Raw genomic sequence first — 17,633 nt, 5'->3', positions numbered from 1 at the left:
TCCAGTGTTCTGTACTAAACTATAGTTAAATGTTGACATCTATTGGAAAGGAAAAGATTTCATCAGATGTTTACTATCATGCCCGAAGGACTTTGCTTTGGGTAGCCAAATATTGCAGAAATTAACTTGACTTAATTAAAAATATTCAAGAATTTACAGAACACTTTTAAAAGTATTTCTCATGCTGTCAGCCCTGATTATTTTGGCATTATCTAAGTTGGTTTTAACACAAAATCTGCCAACCTTCTCCATATCAGAAAAATCTATGCTCCTATTTTGCTTTTCAGTTGTCTATCTGAAAACCTGTTTTATCCAGTGTTTTATCTATTACCTATATTTATTAGGGTATGTTTTTTAATTCAGCTTTCTAATGGTACTTTCACCTTATAATTTCTCTAGTTTCTTAAATATTTAAACATTTTTTTAAGTGAAAAACTATACAGTTAAAACAGGTGTCTGCACTCAAAATTGAACCAAAATGGAGGCATGAATGAAATCTTATGCAATTTTTTACATTCTAATTGGAAAGTAATCATGCACCATCTTTTCTGCTGCTTCAATCTCCATATTAAAAAATAAACAAAATAATTCCAGTCAAGTTCACTTTCCTTTTTTGATAAATTTAAGTCAGTTGGCCTACTTCAACTCAAAGCTAATAAGTCCATACTCATCTATGAAAACTAATTTGAATCTCATGTATAGGTGATGTCTCCTGAATGCAATGCTGTGGTATGAGGTTAAGCAGGGAAATCCTGTGGGCTTTTGAGTTGATCCATTTGTGGGAAAAGCCTCAGCTCACTAGATATCTAAGCATTTAACCAGGAAACCCCTAAGTGTAAGAATCTACATGTCCTGTTACTATTTTTGTGAGAGTTCCAGCAATATGTTTGCTTTCAGTGAACCACAAAAACCTAATGCTTTTTAAGTCAGTCTAAAATTTGCCTCCTTAAGCTACGTGATGCTTCAATAGAATTGAGGTCACATATCTCACACTTTCATTATATCTGTTTGCCAGATTCCCCATCTAGATTATACGTACTGTGTCTCACCAGGGTCACGGTGAAGATGCTTCATTATGTTGACACAGGCAAAGTGACAATTGCAGTGGCACCAAGAGCTGTAGGCTGTTAGGTGACATTTTTGAGCATTGTTAGTTATGAGACTATAAAATCCATCTGCATTGTTTCCCTCTCCTTCCCTCCCCCCATTTGTAAAGTAAAATTTATATAAGATTAAAAAAAAAATACAAAATTTCAAATTTCTTTGTATTCAATAGCAGGAAGAGAGACCTCTTCTCACTGTACGGCTTCTTAAAGAATTTCTGTGCGGTTCTGAGCAGTACCCAGTAATTATGAAAGTTTTGTTTTTATTTTTTTATCACATCTTTAGGCTAATTTCATTAGATAAGGAAAATTAGATAGCTTGTAAAAATTTGAATGAGCTGAATTGTTACATCATGTGTAATATAGCATGCCAGGGTAAGGAAATGCCATTTCCCCATAGGAAATTAAAACAATGAGCACCTATTTTGAGATGAGAAAGATGATATCAGTTTATATAGACAAAAAAAAAGTCATATCTCATAATTTTATGATTACAAAACAAATATAATTAGAGATAGAAACGGATCTTGTAGACAATATTTTCTACTGATACACTGTTAGCAGCTTAATGAAGCAGTGCTCAGAAAATCTCTATAATTTGGAAAAGTCCGTACTGCAACCTTCCTTATTCCATAACTGTTTTCTGCAAAATGTGATTTTGCCAAACCTTTTTAGCTTTAGTTTCACATCCTCTATGTACTTGTCTCTCAGTTGATATGAGGTGAAAGTTCTTTCTGTTTGCTTAAGAAGTGAAACACATCCATACTTATATTGCTTTGATATCAAAAAAACAAGAGTTAGTCCACTCTAGGTTTTTCCTCTCACATTTTTTCTTCAAAACAAAGGCTGAATAGGGATTTTCATAAGCAGATATCACTTCAGTTTACAGGCTAAAACTGTAGGGTCACTCTGACTTCACACCCTTCAGTGTATCTCCCTTTATGTTTCCTGATTCTAATATTCTGGTGAGTTAAAAAATGCTGTTATTTAATACAATAAGGGTTAGGAAGACCTAAAATTTATAAGAATTTGTCAAAATTTATGGAAATTTTAATATCAAAAATTATTATGGTCAGCAATTTCCAACCTTCAGTAAAAGCTATCAAATATACTTTTGATTAGTTCCTTGGCATAGATGGAGAAAAACCTGCCAAGGGTGCAAGGAAGGGAAGTCAAAGAAATTAGGTGCAGTCTGCTTTCCATGTTTCCTGTCTGCCTACTCCCCAGGAATAACAAGATAAAAACAAAGATTACTTTTGTGACTTTAAGATATGCAATATTTTGAAAATGCTCAGGTAAGTAGAAATTCATATTATTTATATCCTTCTAATGCTGGCTTTTAAAATAAAAAAAAAATTCCTTAGGGCCTTATTATTCATAACTTAACAAATTACCCGTTAGCTTGACTAGTAACAGTCCAGATATGCGAACAATGTTATTACTATCTTTAATGACCTAATCTGTTGGGTTTTTTGTCAAAGTTCCTAGTGACACTGCATTTTTATAGTGTACATTTAATATAATGGTAAGATAAAAAAAGTAAAGCATACGTTGAACTCTGAAAAATCTATAACTTCAGAAATCCATTGAATTTAGATTTGGGAAACTGTGTTCAGAATCCATGGCATAACAAAATTCCTAACATTTTTTGCATACTAATCACAGATATCAAGGTGCCCTAAGTACACTTATCCTATAGCTTGCAAGTATTTTGGCCTTTTAGGCCTGTACTTTGCTGAAGCTACTGAGAAACTTGCACTAGTAATGCAGCATTATATTAAATTTTAGCTTTTTTATTTAAATCTCTTAAAATTTCTTTAGCAGTGTTCAGGCTTTGGAAAACTAGAACTATCTTCAATTCCCTTTTTTTTTTAAGAGGAGAATCTGGGGGGCTATTTCAACTCAGCATCAGGGTAGGCTATGTACAATATCAAAACCAGTTATCTTTGCTGCAAAATAACAGTGGGTAGTCAGGCTAGGTGATATTTATTGATCTTACACCTGTAAAAAATAAAAATGATAATGTAAAAGCCCTTACGTAGAAGTTCTGCAATGTCACTTTTGGTTTCTATCAGTGAAACAGAGAACAGGCTCTTGGAGTTATTTTTTCAGAGAACATAAATTGTACAGGAAACATGTAAATTTAGTGATTTGTACATTGCTTTTCAAAGAGTTTGTGAGTTTTCACAGGCAGTTTATAAGAGCAGCCTAGATCTGAATTGTGGTCAATTTGCCAAATCTTAATTTCTGTGGCACTTGGAGCGTTTTACAGTAATTTTGTTTATTTATAAAGTGCAATCAGAAAGACAGGATTGAAAAGATTAAGTTGTTAAACTCAGTTGTATTCCTGTGGGAGTGACGGTGATAGATTCACTTTATGAAGAAATCCAAGAATGGTCATCAAAAGTAAGAGGAGAATTTAACTGGATAAACATGCAATATTGCTTTGAATGAAGTCTTAAATTTTTCAAGCTTTTAAGGTCAGGGAAATCACTCACATGATCAGTTTAATTCCTTCTCAAAGTATGTTAATGGGGGTGTAAATTGTCAAATAGAAAGAAGCAAACAAGGAAGACATAAATATTTGTATTTATCTGTTGCACTGAGTTGAAACTTGGAAACTCAAGGTGAATTTAATTTTTTCTGCTTATGCATGAGGATTAAGGATGGACCATGCATAAATTGGCCTCTCATATTTTAATAGGAGATATATTGATTTTTCTCTCCAACTTATTCTGTCCTGTCAAAGTCTCAAACGGCATCACCAAATCAGAACAGGCTGTGGCTCATTTTTTTGAAGTGTTTTCTGGTTTGTACAATCAAACTGCAGTGATAATAGCTGTGACTATTTGCTGGTTTAAAATCTAACCCTGTTAAACATCAACCAAACACTTCCAGAGAAGGCTGCCGTCTTCAGCTGGTGTGTGACTTGGCTGTTTAGAGAAAACTGCCTGGATGTTTCTGGCTGTTTACAAAGTGCCTCTGAAGATTTACTTAGCAGTGCTCTGCTTTCAACCAAGTTGTGCGTGCTATTTCCGACTTTTTTTTTTTCCCTTGGACATCCATGAAAAGGGGTAACAGTTGGGGTTTATTTAGGCCAACATTTCACTTATGAACTTATCAGCTGGCTTTAGAGCTTAGTTCAGAAAAAACATGTTCTCTTTAGTAGGAACTGTTTCTAGAGGAATTTGCTTCTGCTCAGTTGTAAGGTTTTAGATTTGTCAGTACATAACTCAGTTTTGTACTCCAGAGAAGACTTGAATGGGGTATTTTAGCTTTATAAATATAAATATTTTACTCCTTGCTTTCCATGGGATTTTAATATTATTAGAAGGTCCCCAGTGAACAGAAAGAAGATAGCAGCACAGGTTCCTTTTTAAGCACTTTCTTCCCATCATCCATGACAATCAACCAGAATAGTTTGATTTTTTTCTTAAATTGGTTCAGACCATATATGTGTAATGATAAATGTACAATAGTACAGTCCTCCCCACTCACAGGTTTCATTATAAACAAAAGGTCTGTATCTTCTACAGGAACAAATAGAATCAACCTGTATTGTGAGAAAAACAACTCCTCTTCCAAAACAAAACTTGTGAATGACTGCATTGCAGTGCAGGAAATACATAATTGTCAGTACTCCATATTATGATTTTATTTCCTTGTTTTCCCTGTACCTGGTTTTAGAACATATGATTCCATGAAGAAAAGTGGGTGGAATTCAGGTTGTTTAGAATACAGAAAAGCATAAAGACTGGGTTGAATGGTGTATCAGTGACTACGGGGAAAAATACTCCTCGAAAAGAATTCAGAATTGATAACAAAGGAATCAGTTGGCTTCAAATTGCAATACAGAAAAATAAGGCAAGACAGAAAATTATAAAAGGTAAAGGCAGATTAATAGATTACTAGGAGAGTTATGGAATCTCTATAATTTTTTTAACAATTTCTTTATATTTGCAAATTTTTCTGTTTGAGAATTATGAGTGCGGGTGATCCGCACCTTAACATATGAGAATGCAATAAAGACTGTCTTGAAGGCACTTATAGAATCCTTCTACTACTCTTTCCTTGTCCCTGCGTGTGTTTTCAGTCTACATAATATATATAGCCTATTATCTTACCTATGATATTTTGTAAGTGCAGATTGCCAGTTTAAATCAAGTGGGATAGAATTTCAGCTACGTATGTAGAAAAAAGCCTCAAGATATTTTAAAAGGCACAAGATAATTTATCACATGGAAATGAAGAAGGATATTGCTAGATATTCTTGCATGCTGCGAATATTATGTTGTCAACAGCTCATGGAGTCTGACAAATACTGGATTGCAAAACTAAGAAATTAAAAAGTTGTATTGAAGTGCAAAGTGATGTCGGGGAGAATGAGGCTTTAAACTCTAACCATAATGCCTGGCAGCAGCAAAAGTACTTAGACATTCATAGATGCTTTGACATTATTATATTGCAGATAATCAAATATGGAAAGTTCTAAGCCCTTCATATGGCCAAGGGTCTGGATATGAGAAAATATGTAATCTGTTCAAAAATAAAATAAGGGAAATTGTAACAAAGCAAAAAGAGGCATTCTCATGTTGTGAATCAACCTCCATGTCTAGCATGAGATTGTGTATACACTTCAGATATACAAGCAGTTCCATGCAGAATAGCATTGTGGGTGATATATGCAGAATAATTCTATAATAAGATATTCAATTCGTATTTTCTAGGACTAAACAATAGAAGAACTGATTGTTTAAAGAAGCAACATGCATATACTCCTAGGCTCCCTGCTGAAAATAGCTAACTTCAAGTTCATTCCCAGTGACACAAAACAGGCATTATAAGCTAGCAAGTACCTGTTCCTGAGCAGAAAAGGAAGGGGAGAGGCCGAGAAAAACTCTGTAAGACCTGAAAAAATAAATAATATAGGAGCTTTGACTGACTTCAAATTTCTGGACTGGTTTGCATTGTGTGTGTCTCATGCATTTTTTTGGGTCATAGCAATAGTTTCAGTCCAAGTCAGAGAAAAATCTGGACGTGTTTTTTAAGAAATTTTGAGTTATATGAAAAAGTGTTGATGTATTTAACTCCTCACTAAATCTCATTTACTGTTTAAAGTATCCTTGATTCATTAAAACCAAGCTTGCAGTCCTCAGATCCCAAGCAACCTTCACTTAGGTATTGATATAAGTGACTCTGATTCTTTTAATAACTTGATGTCCTTTATAAAATTTGCAAAGCAAATGTAATCCTCCAGTACATGCAATGCAGGCTGTGATATATTTTCCTAGTAAGGAAAGCATGAGGAAAAAAATCCAGATTTGCAAAGATGCTATTTTAGCTTAGTACAAATATGAGAGGAAGTGATTAAGTACTTTTTGTGAAAAATACGCATGCATGGAGCTGTACTATGGAGCTGGGAAAAATGACCTGAACCTACTAAAATGCTGCACTAGGTTGCTGACCCTTGCAAAACAGATCATTTGTTCTTCAGCACTGGCTTATGCTTTGTTGCCATATAACTCTCCATAAAATCAGTTTCAAAGTCATACAAGATCTGGAATCTCAGTTCTTATGGTTATGTATTTGAACACTACCTAAATGTCATTGAAAATTGAATGTGGCACTCAAACCTGGGCACATTTAAAAATTATGCTGTCAGCCCAGACCCTGAAGAACAATGGATGGTTGACAGATTTCAAAAGACAATAGAAGGAAATGCCTTTAAGGGAGCTGTTAAAGAAAAGCCTTTTAAAATAGCTACTAGGTCTTTTTTGAATCTGCCTTAAATTCTACTGTAAGATGACAATATATCAGGACGTGACTGTTACGGTGGTGTTGAAGGGTTTTGTACGTAAATGCTCAGTAAGTTTATGGTGTAACATCAGATAAAGGTGTGAACTAAGAATAACAGTGTTTTGCAAGGGAGCATGCAGGATTACTTCTTCATGAAGTCATAGAGGTGAAGAGGACAATTATAGCCCATTTTCCTATGAGTCCTGCTAAGACTGAACTAAAATAAAATTTTGCCTTGAGACTTCATTTCAATGGAAGTTGGTTAGGGGGTGAGAAACGCACTGAGACACAGCAACCAATGTAGTAGGTATCTTCTTCTGTTAACTCCACTAGCATGAGGTCATGTCACCTGCAGATAAATTCTCCATACTGCTGTTTAGTGAGACTATCTTGATGCCATCACAATGTTTCAGTATGTAACTGAGAACACAATAATTTGTGTAAGTTTGAAGAAGTATTTTCAGTTAAATAAAAGTACAAAATTGATCAGCTTTTGTCAGAATTGAAGAGCATTTCCCATCAGCCTGCATGTAATCGATATTGGCATGTTTTTTAACCGTGTTTTTAACCATGTTTTAACCATGCATATTAACCATGTTTTTTGTAACTCCTTCCTCCCCTTTATTGGGAAGATTTAAATAATAATTTCATTTACTGTCTTTAACAAACAGTGCTGATGGATGTCTCACTTTTTACTTAGTAGAATATATACAAGCAAAGATATGGTTGATTTTTTTCTTTAATTTTTCCCCTCTGACTAGGTTTTTGAGATTCTTTCTTTGCTCCTCAAAGAACAGACTGTTACAGGCAAGGAAGGGAACTTGATGCATTTGATACAGTTTAGGAAGCATATGAAGTTTCACTTACTGCAAATAAATGTGTGTTAGGTTGACCCCAGTATCCCACCAAAGCTGCGCTGTCACTCCCCTCTGTAGCTGGACAGGTGAGAGAAGATATAATGAAAGGCTCATGGGTAAAGATAAAGGCGGATGGAGATCACTCACCAATTGCTGGCACAGATAACACAGGCACAACTTGGGGAAATTAGTTCCATTTATTGACAATCAAATCAGAATAAAAAATGAGAGATAAAACCAAATCTTTAAGACACCTTCCTGTCACCCTTCCCCTCTTCCTGGGCTAAACTTCTCTCCTGATTTTCCCTACCTCCCCCTTGTCAGTGGCACAGGTGAACAGGGAATGGGGGCTTAGGTTAGTTCATCACATGTTGTCTCTGCTGCTTCTTCCTCCTCAGAGAATAACTTCTCACACCGTTCCCCTGCTCCAGGGTGGGGTCTCTCCCACAGGCTGCAGCTCTTCACGAACTGCACATCCCTTCCCCAGGATGCATCTTTCAGGAACAGGCTGCTCCAGCATGTGTCCTTCACAGGGTCACAAGCCCTACCAGTAAACCTGGCCCAGCCTGGGCTCCTCTCTCCATGGGACCACAGGTCCTAACAGGAGCCTGCTCCAGTGCAGGCTGCCCACAGGGTTGCAGCCTCCTTCAGGCATCCCTCTGCTCTGGCATGGGGTCCCCCATGGGCTGCAGGTGGAGATCTGCTCCAACATGGACCTCTCTCCATGGGCTGCAGGGGCACAGCTGCCTCACCATGGTCTGCACCGGGGCTGCAGGGGAACCTCTATTCCAGTGCCTGGAGTGCATCCTCCCCCTACTGCTTCACTGACCTTGGTGTTTGCAGTGTTGTTGATCTCACGTATTCTCTCTCACTCATTTCTCAGGCTGCAATTGCTCCTGTGCAATAACTTTCCCTCCTTCTTAAATACATTATCACAGAGGCACTACCACTATTACTAATGGGCTCAGCCTTGGCCAGCAGTGGGTCTGTCTTGTGTCCAGCTGGCGTTGGCTCTATCAGACAAGGGGGAAGCTTCTGGCAGCTTCTCACAGAAGCCACCACTGTGCCCTTCTCTCCTCCACCGCCTCCAACCCCCCCCAGACCTCATCATACAAACCCAGTGCAATATTATAGATGGAATTGTGATCTCTTTGCACACTCCTACAAAGATAATTGCATTTCTGGTTATTACAAAGCTGGAAGTAAGAGATTTCATAGTGTAAGCTGCTTTCAGAATGTCTGCAAGCTTTATAAAGTGCTTTTTATATACAGATTGGTCATAAGGAAGATGGTAATTTCTGTGAAACCAGCCTGAGTTAACATGTAATCATGGAATATTGAATATTTCCATGGGGTGAAAATGGCAGGTGAAATAGGAACTCTTATAGCATATGTAATAGCTTTAGATTCTGGCCTGTGAAACTCACTTCTAGATTTGCTTCTCGATAATAGTTCTAAATAATACTTTACCTGAAAATGTTAATGTCAGTGTATAGCTTTGCATATGATAGTAATTCAGATGCTTGGTTTCATTAACCACATTTTAGACAACATTCCCTACTGCTTTATCTGAAAGGATGGATGTTTCTCCGGAAGGATTGTCTTTTCATTTTCTTCCTTGAAATGCGTCTCACAAGCTGTCTTGGCTAAATGTATAGCTCCTTTTCTTGCAATGACAGCATCCTTTGAGGTAATTCTTCCTCCCTGCTCTTCTCATTGTATTCGCTTTCAAAACTACTGCTGAGATTTTTATATTTTTCTTGGGGTTTTTCCAATGTTTGTCACACAGTGTATATGAAAAGACAAGACAATGCACATTTTGGAGAAGTGGCAGCATAAAACATAGCTACTAATTACCTTTAAAATATATTTATATTCACTTTAAATACAATTTAAACTTTAAGGGTAAGAAATTGCTTCAGAAGAGATTTGTTTAAATACATTAGCAATTTGATTCTGTACCTGTCTTTAGAAAATGTTTAACTAAACAAATGCTTACTAGCTTATCCTTACAGTTTAGCAGCTGTCAGAATATGTAATTTTAAATGTCAGTGCTTAGGGAGTTACCTTCTAAATGTTGAGGAGGGGAAAAGAGAGGGACAAAGATCACTGCTTGGTTACTTTGCCTTGCTTTGAAAGGAACAAAAAACCCAAACAAACCATAAAGTGTTAACAATCACTTTGCTTCATCATGTTTTAAAAGGCTTGTGCACAGCCCTTCTCCATTATGAAACCAAGCAGGATTTGCTCCTTTATGATGATTGTCTTAGAGCAGTTAAAATGCAGGAAAAAGATTTTAGCAGCTGTCAAAATTACTGTAACTCCAGGGACTAATAAAAAGAAAAACTGTAATGTTAACACGTCAGATAACATCCTTGGGATGTGGGACAACACCTAATGTGCGTTTTGTCTGACCTACTAGATGTGTGCATGGCAGCCCTTGAGTATAGTGGTTAACTCAAAGAGGCACATTATGCTTAGGTTTCAAATTGTATATACTGCCTAAAGGAGAATAAACACTTTACTGAAAGTCTGGGGGATCAAAGCATTATTTGTGTAAAGATTCATAGCTGTACTTATGCATGCTTAAATGCCCCTTACAAGCTGTGTATGATGTGTTATTTCTTCAGTGTGAATATGTATATGTCAAATAATATTTATAAAATAATTACTGGGTCTGTGAGTGGCAAAAGCCAATACATATATACATGCATATTCAGTGTATAGCAGGACATTATACGAACTACTAAGTATGTGTTCTGACACATACAGTTTAAACATCTAGAAAGATATTTCAGTAATAATATTACTAGAAAATATAAGCATGAAAAAACCCAAATTGGTGTTTTAAGAGGATTTTGCTTCTAAAGTACTGGTCTAATTACCTTGAACTAAATAGGTCAAGGACTTAATGCAGCGAAAGATTGCAAATCACAATGTACAAAAAGAGAACTTAAACCATCATCCTTGCAGGAAAGTTCTCCAGACTTATCTGGATGAATAGTGACCCTTCTTCCCTAAACACAGCATGAAAGAGAGCTGTATCTTGTAGGTCAGAGAAAGTAGGAAGAGGTTGGAATTGCCAGAAATCAAGCTGAAGCAACCTTTGCAATGAAATTAAAACAAATAAACAAAAAGATTCTTTAGATATATAAATAAGAAGAGAACAAGATCTTTATCACTAGCCCCAAATAAGAGTAGTATTTTGATTCTGTTTTAAATAGTAATACAAAAGAATCTGCAAAAGCCAAAGGGTTAATGGCTATGAACATGTGGCAGTTGAAACATTCTTAATGATGGTAACAAAGCTCAAAAAGTAACATACTCCAAATGGCTTATTGGTGGGAATTGGATAAGTGTTTTCAAGACTTTTGACAGTTCAGGTCTGGTAACAAGTATCAAGAAAATGTTACAAGTTCATCAAAAATGTATCTTCTTAAACTAATTTTGCCAGAATTAGAAGTTATCAAAGGTTATGAGATTAGGGTTTTTTATAATCTCCCTGGCTAATACTGTTCAAGCATAAGGCATATGTCTTGTTGACTGCAGTTGTTGAGGTTTGTGTTTAATATTAGAGACTCTAACTAAGAACTAATCAACAAGGCCTGGAGAGAGAGTAAAGCCTGTGTTAGAATTCACTATAAATAAACACTGGTGATTATTTCAAGTTACTGCACTGACCACAGTGAGAAACTCTTGTTCTCCAGGTAGCTCATAGAAAATCTGCTTTGCAAAGGCAAAATTTACATCCCATTTCAAGTGGCACTTTGGAAAAAACCCAACAGCCCTGAACTGTTGCTTCTTTTTCACAAGCAACTAAAGAAAGCTTTTATTTTTTTCCTCCAAGAGATATTAGCCACTGTTGATGTTTACTGATTGTATTCAGAGAAAGGAAAGGACAGAGGACTGGACAGCAAAAGCTCTCATTTTAACTAAGGGCTGGGATGTCTCCCATCTTTTTCTTTCTTACTCCCCCCCACCTGCCTCCTTCCTTGCTTGGGATGATTCATGTTATAAGTCTTACAAAAATATGCACACTGATTTCTCTGGAAGTACTTTTTTGATATTCTCAGATAGAAAGAAGCAGACCAATCAGTAACAAAATAATCCTTGCTTCAGCTGTTTGTCTTAATGCTTTCACTAGAAAATCTGTTGGCTGTGCTACTAGTGTCATGGGTTCAGCAGTAGCTCATGCTCTGCCAGTGAGGAGGGAGAGATAGGGCGCCTGGTCTGGGCTAGTCGGGGAGGTATTCCATACCACAGCACGTCCTGCTTGGGGAGGGGACTGGAAGCTGGTAGCTTTAAAATTACTTGTCTGGAAGTAAACAGAAAATAGATGGATTCTGAAATGACCAGAGTACGTAATCCAGTAAACTTTGATGCTTTCCTAATTCATACATCTTTAAAGTACATTCTTTACTGAAAAGCTTGTAAGCCCTATGGATATACCATAAATGTCTCATGTATCTTCATAAGCTACAACAAGCTCTGGATGATAATTTAGCTTATTTCTATTTTAAAACAGATCTGTGTTGACACCATAATCATGCAAAATGTGTTGGTAGACTTTGATTCTTCTTTGCAGACATCGTTTGAACTGTTGTTTTCACTGATACCCTAGCTATGCTATAATCTTTTCTCTGACAGATATTATCTTAAAACCTGTTGTATATCTAATAGTTGGTCTAAATTCCATAAAAGCATAATGTGGATTTTGTATGGAAACCAAACAGAAGATAAAGCCAGTGTCAACAAGCAGTGGTAAAATTTTCCCTTCTTAACATGTATGTGGTGGTAGGGCATGAAACCTGGAAGAGACCAAAGAAAATGGGGGACAAGTACAGACCCAGAAATTAGGCAACAAAGAAAACTTATACTTCTGTTGGTGCTGTACTTGGGTAGAAAGAGTTTTATGTTAAACTCCTAACTACTGTAAAGTTTTCAGCAGAGGATTTTGGCTTGGTTACATTCAAATGAAAATTTGTACTGACTCCAGTGATTCCATACAGGGAAACTCCTGGGGCTGCAGGAATTCCACTTCAGTCTGTCTCAAACTGTGGCAATCTGCCTGTTAATATCGAAGTACCACACAACGGAGAGAAGACCAATCACCTGTATGTGTTCAAGAGTCAAATTCTTCCCTAACATCACCCCAGATTGTATTTGCTGCTGTAGAGAAATGTACTTCGTCACCTCAAGTAACTTGGACAGTAAATATGTTTCAGGGGGGATTAACCCTCCCCATTGCTAATGATTCATATATGTCCTAAAACTAAGAACTCGTGTGTACTATTGCGCTCCCTGCTACAGCATTTCAGTACTAGGGAAAGCTCTATTGCTTAATCCAATTTTATTCCAGATTCAACAAGAGTCACTTCAGGCGGCTGCTTTGTGGATGACGGTGCAAAGCTCCACCTGGAGTGTTCACTCAGTGAAAACTGACTTTCATTTCCCCTTTTATAGAGGAATCTGAATTTAGGTTAGAAACAGTTTAGCACAGATCTGGCTAGACAAACAAATGACAACAGTGCAAGGAGCAGGTGAAGGAGCAGAAAAGCTGGTGGGACTCTTCAAGTAGTGTCTGCAAAGACATGAAAATCTATAAAACAGTTTTAGAATGTCCTGAATTCTAGTCTGTGACTATATGGACATGGTAGTTGTGCATTAGATAAAAAGTATTACCTTTTCTCTCTGAAATGAAACATTCCAAAATGATTTGATAGATGGACCACTTACATTCAAGCTTGTCTTTTGTTTAGCAGAAGTTGTAGCTTAAATGGAAGTTCTGACTTGGAAGCAAAGCCTGTTGGTTGAGTCCTTTTAGTCTCTATGGAGAGACTAAAAAGTGTCTCTATGGAGACACTTGGATCAGATTATTTTTGTAGCCTTCTTGTAAATATGAGTTAGCTTTTTTTTGTGACTACCTGTTTGCCATTGACTGAATCTTGGAGAGAAAATGGTATTATATTAGGTAATTTCATTCCAAATGTAATTTTTATTTCAGAAGAGAAAATTGTCTGGAACTTTTGCAAAAGAGAGTAACTACTGAGACATGGAACAGTATCTGTGTTCATACACTCTTTACAGGTTTAAGAAAATGAAATTTCATTCATGTTTGGCACATCATATGCATAATCCCATAGAGTTCAAAGTCTTGCTTTACACTTCAGCACTGGGAATTGGGAATTCCCAACACAATGTGGTCACAAAAAATGAATTAGCTCTGACGCAGAGCTCATGACCTTCTTGGCGCCAAGGGGCTACATTTAGCCAATTTCCTGCAAGGATATAGCTCAAGGAAAGTTTCTCAGTGATGCCTAATGTAATTTATATGATCACATTTACTTTTTCCTTCAACTTTTAGAGGAGTCACTTTGGAAAAAAATACATTTGTAATAATTACTTGAACATCATTCCCTTGTTGAAAAAAAGATTTAATTCTATTGCCTTTGTGTATGCCCTGTTGACTGTTAAGTTCAGCGTTTTGTTATTTCAGCAGACTTCAAACGTGTAATAAATAAATTTCCACTGGGTTGGCACTTCCTTTTTGCTTCCTGATATAGGGATTGATTGTTCTTTGCAAGTCTCTCGGGATTTTATGAGCTTTCTCAGAATGACTGACTTGACCATAAGTTCAACCATCATAATTTTCAGAAACCGTTCACACAGAAAAGCCAATAGAGGCAATTTTTAGAACAATAACAACTGCTGCATATTGTATGAGATCAAATGCCTTCTCAGGTGCAACAGGAGATACAAACAATGATGGAATAGACTCCAAATATTCTTAGTCATGGGATTAAAGTCAGTTGCAGGGAAGGTTGTCAATATGAGAAGTTTTATAAGAGAGTATTCTTAGAAAATGTGTTTCTCACAAGGGGTATTTTTATATATGCATAAAGTAATAGTGTGGTCACTTAGACTACTCAGCAATATGGAAGCTTAGTAAGTACTATGGAGATACAGCAATATCAAAACTTACCGAACTCAGCTTAGGATAAGAATGTAGTAGAATTTTAGCAAAATCTAAATAAGTAATGTAATTGAAAAATTAAATATTTCAAAGAGAAAAAAGATACTAAAGTGTCAAAAATGGTTGAGAAAGTAAAACTTCAGGGTTTTCAGTCTGGGTGGAGACAGTGGTATTTTAGATGTCCAAGTGAATCCTGGTCTCCTGTAGTCCTTGAATTTATATCTGACACCCTGAACTGAAGTGTCAGGTATGCACAGTGTCTAGTTTGAGAAATCACCTTCTACTACCTTCTTCATATTCTTACAGGGAAAAATGTCATCATTCATAACACATAAGAAGACAAGCTGACTTTACCTGATAGTACAAAAGACGGTCTGTGGAGTTAGTGGGTTTAGTAGTATAGAATGGGACAGTCAAATAAATTCTGTAATATTATGTTACTAAGTTTTTGGATGTCTGATTTGAATTTCCTATTGATGTGTTAAAGGCTTTGTCCAATTAGATTTCTCTAGAGACAGCTTAGAGCATGTCTGGATTGGACAGCTATTCCCTATCAGATCTCACTGGCAGATTTTTTAAGAAGGCAATATTTGCCAATGCTATGAAGCTAAAAATGGGATTGTGCAGTTACTTCCTATTCCATATATTGAGTAAAACATGTTTGGTAATGGTGAATGATACATAATTAGTACTCCTAGACTTGCTATCAAAAATATTTTTGGAACACATTTTAAGTGATGCATAAGTCTCAAATATGAATCAAACTTATAATTAAAATACAGGTTTTATATGATAAACACGCAATATTTGACAGATTTGTTTTCAGTCTTAAAATAGAAGGACTATTATTATTACATTGCATATTTTATATGGATTAGAAGCTATGCAGTCACTCTACAGGTACGGAATCCATACATTTTTTTCCATGCCAAGCAACATAACTCCTTTTAAGAGGAGTAAATAGGTAATTTCTTCTTATTAACTCCTATTTTATATTTGCATCAATTGTTGTTGGAATGCTCCATATGTGAACCTTGGAAGTCTTGGGTTTTAAGGGAAGCTCTCCTGCCCTTAGTGCAGCATATGAATGGCACTAGCAGAAGGTGGTGACAGAGGTGCATGAGGCTGTCAGTCCTGGTACAGGTCTGGACCTGTTGCCCTGGGGTGCTAGAAGAGCAGTTGTCCCTTCCAGTTGCAGCACTACTTACAGGGCTTTGGCATGTCTCAGCTCTTTTGGGACCTTGCCAAGTCACAACTCTTGGTGATATGAAGATTTGTGTATGTGATTAGTGTGTTGTACTTGAAATAATTGAGACACAGCCATCCTTAGCTCTAATGTAAAAAGAAAATGCTGTTGGCACAGTCATTCACTTGGGAATAAGTGGTTACTTGAGTGCTGTGCAAATGTGATACGAATGAATGGGGTACAACATCACATAATTTTCCTACATTCCTACCACAGAGAAAAGCGTTGAGGGCTTTGATCCAAAGTAATCATGTTTCCTGTTTTCATCCACCAGTTTATACAGTTTAACATGTTGTGTGGAAAGATGGCTGGAATTATATATCCTGTATAAGCAACTACTCTACAAGCCTGTACATGAGAAGCCAATAAGCTCGGAAATATTTGTACAGACTGCCATTTCCTGAAAAGAATGAAAACTACATATTAATTTGTGAATGCATCTATGTTCCGTATAATCACGATAATTCAGCCATTTTAATGAGATTTTAATGTCCAATGGCATAACTTTCAGTCTCCAGTTGTAACTAGTGTCCACCTAGTACAAATGAAATCCAAAAGGTAAAATTACATTCAGCAGAGCACTTTTTCCTCATCTACCTGCATGAATTTAGAAAATTGCTATTAAGAGACCAGAACTGAGAGTCTGATCTCTGTGGCTCAGTAATTATTTCAAAGTAGAACAAGCTGTAGGTAAAGTAGTATGAAGATTGATATTTTCATGTTCACAGCTCTTCAAAGAGAAGGTGAGCTTAATTAAAGAAGATGCTAAATAGCAGTCCTGCAATATGAATGTTAGAGAGCAGACTTTGGTCTCTTCAGGAACCTGCTTAGTAAGGTTCCATGGGATATAGCCCTAGAGGGCAGGGGGGGCCAAGACTCTTGGTTGTTATTCAAGGATCACCTGCTACAAGCTCAGAAGTGTTGCATCCCAGCTAGAAAGAAATGCAACAGGAGGGCCAGGAAACCTCCTTGGATGGATAAGGAGCTGCTGAGGAAACTTCCAAGGAAAAAAGAGGCTTACAAAAGGTGGAAGCAAGGACAGGCAGCCTAGGAAGAATACAGGGATGTTGTCTGGGAAGCTAGGGACCAGGTTAGGAAAGCTAAGGCCCAGTTAGAATTCAACTTGGCTAGGGATGTTAAAGATAACAAGAAGAGATTTTATAAGTACGCAGCAAATAAAAGATAGACTAGGGACAATGTAGGCCCTCTCCAGAAGCTGTCGGGAGAACTGGCTACCCTGGATTTGGAGAAGGCTGAAGAGCTGAATGACTTCTTTGCATCAGTCTTCACTGGCAAAGGCTCTGACCGCAGCACCCAAGTCTTGGAAGGCAGACGCAGGGACTGTGAGAATGAAGACCTTGGGCCCACTGTAGGAGAGGATCTGGTTTGAGACCATCTTAAGAACCTGAATGTGCACAAGTCCCATCTGTGTGTACTGAAGGAGCTGGCGAATGAAATTGCAAAGCCACTGTCCATCATATTTGAAAAACCATGGCAGTCAGGTGAAGTTCCCAATGACTGGAAAAAGGGAAATATAACCCCCATTTTCAAAAAGGGGAAAATGGATGACCCAGGGAATTACAGACCAGTCAGTCTCACCTCTGTGCCTGGAAAAATTTTGGAGCAGATTCTCCTGGAAGGCATGCCAGGGCACATGA

Source organism: Melopsittacus undulatus, chromosome 7 (assembly GCF_012275295.1).
Source record: "Melopsittacus undulatus isolate bMelUnd1 chromosome 7, bMelUnd1.mat.Z, whole genome shotgun sequence".
In the NCBI taxonomy this organism is placed as follows: domain Eukaryota; kingdom Metazoa; phylum Chordata; class Aves; order Psittaciformes; family Psittaculidae; genus Melopsittacus; species Melopsittacus undulatus.
Note: the sequence above shows the minus strand (reverse complement) of the source record.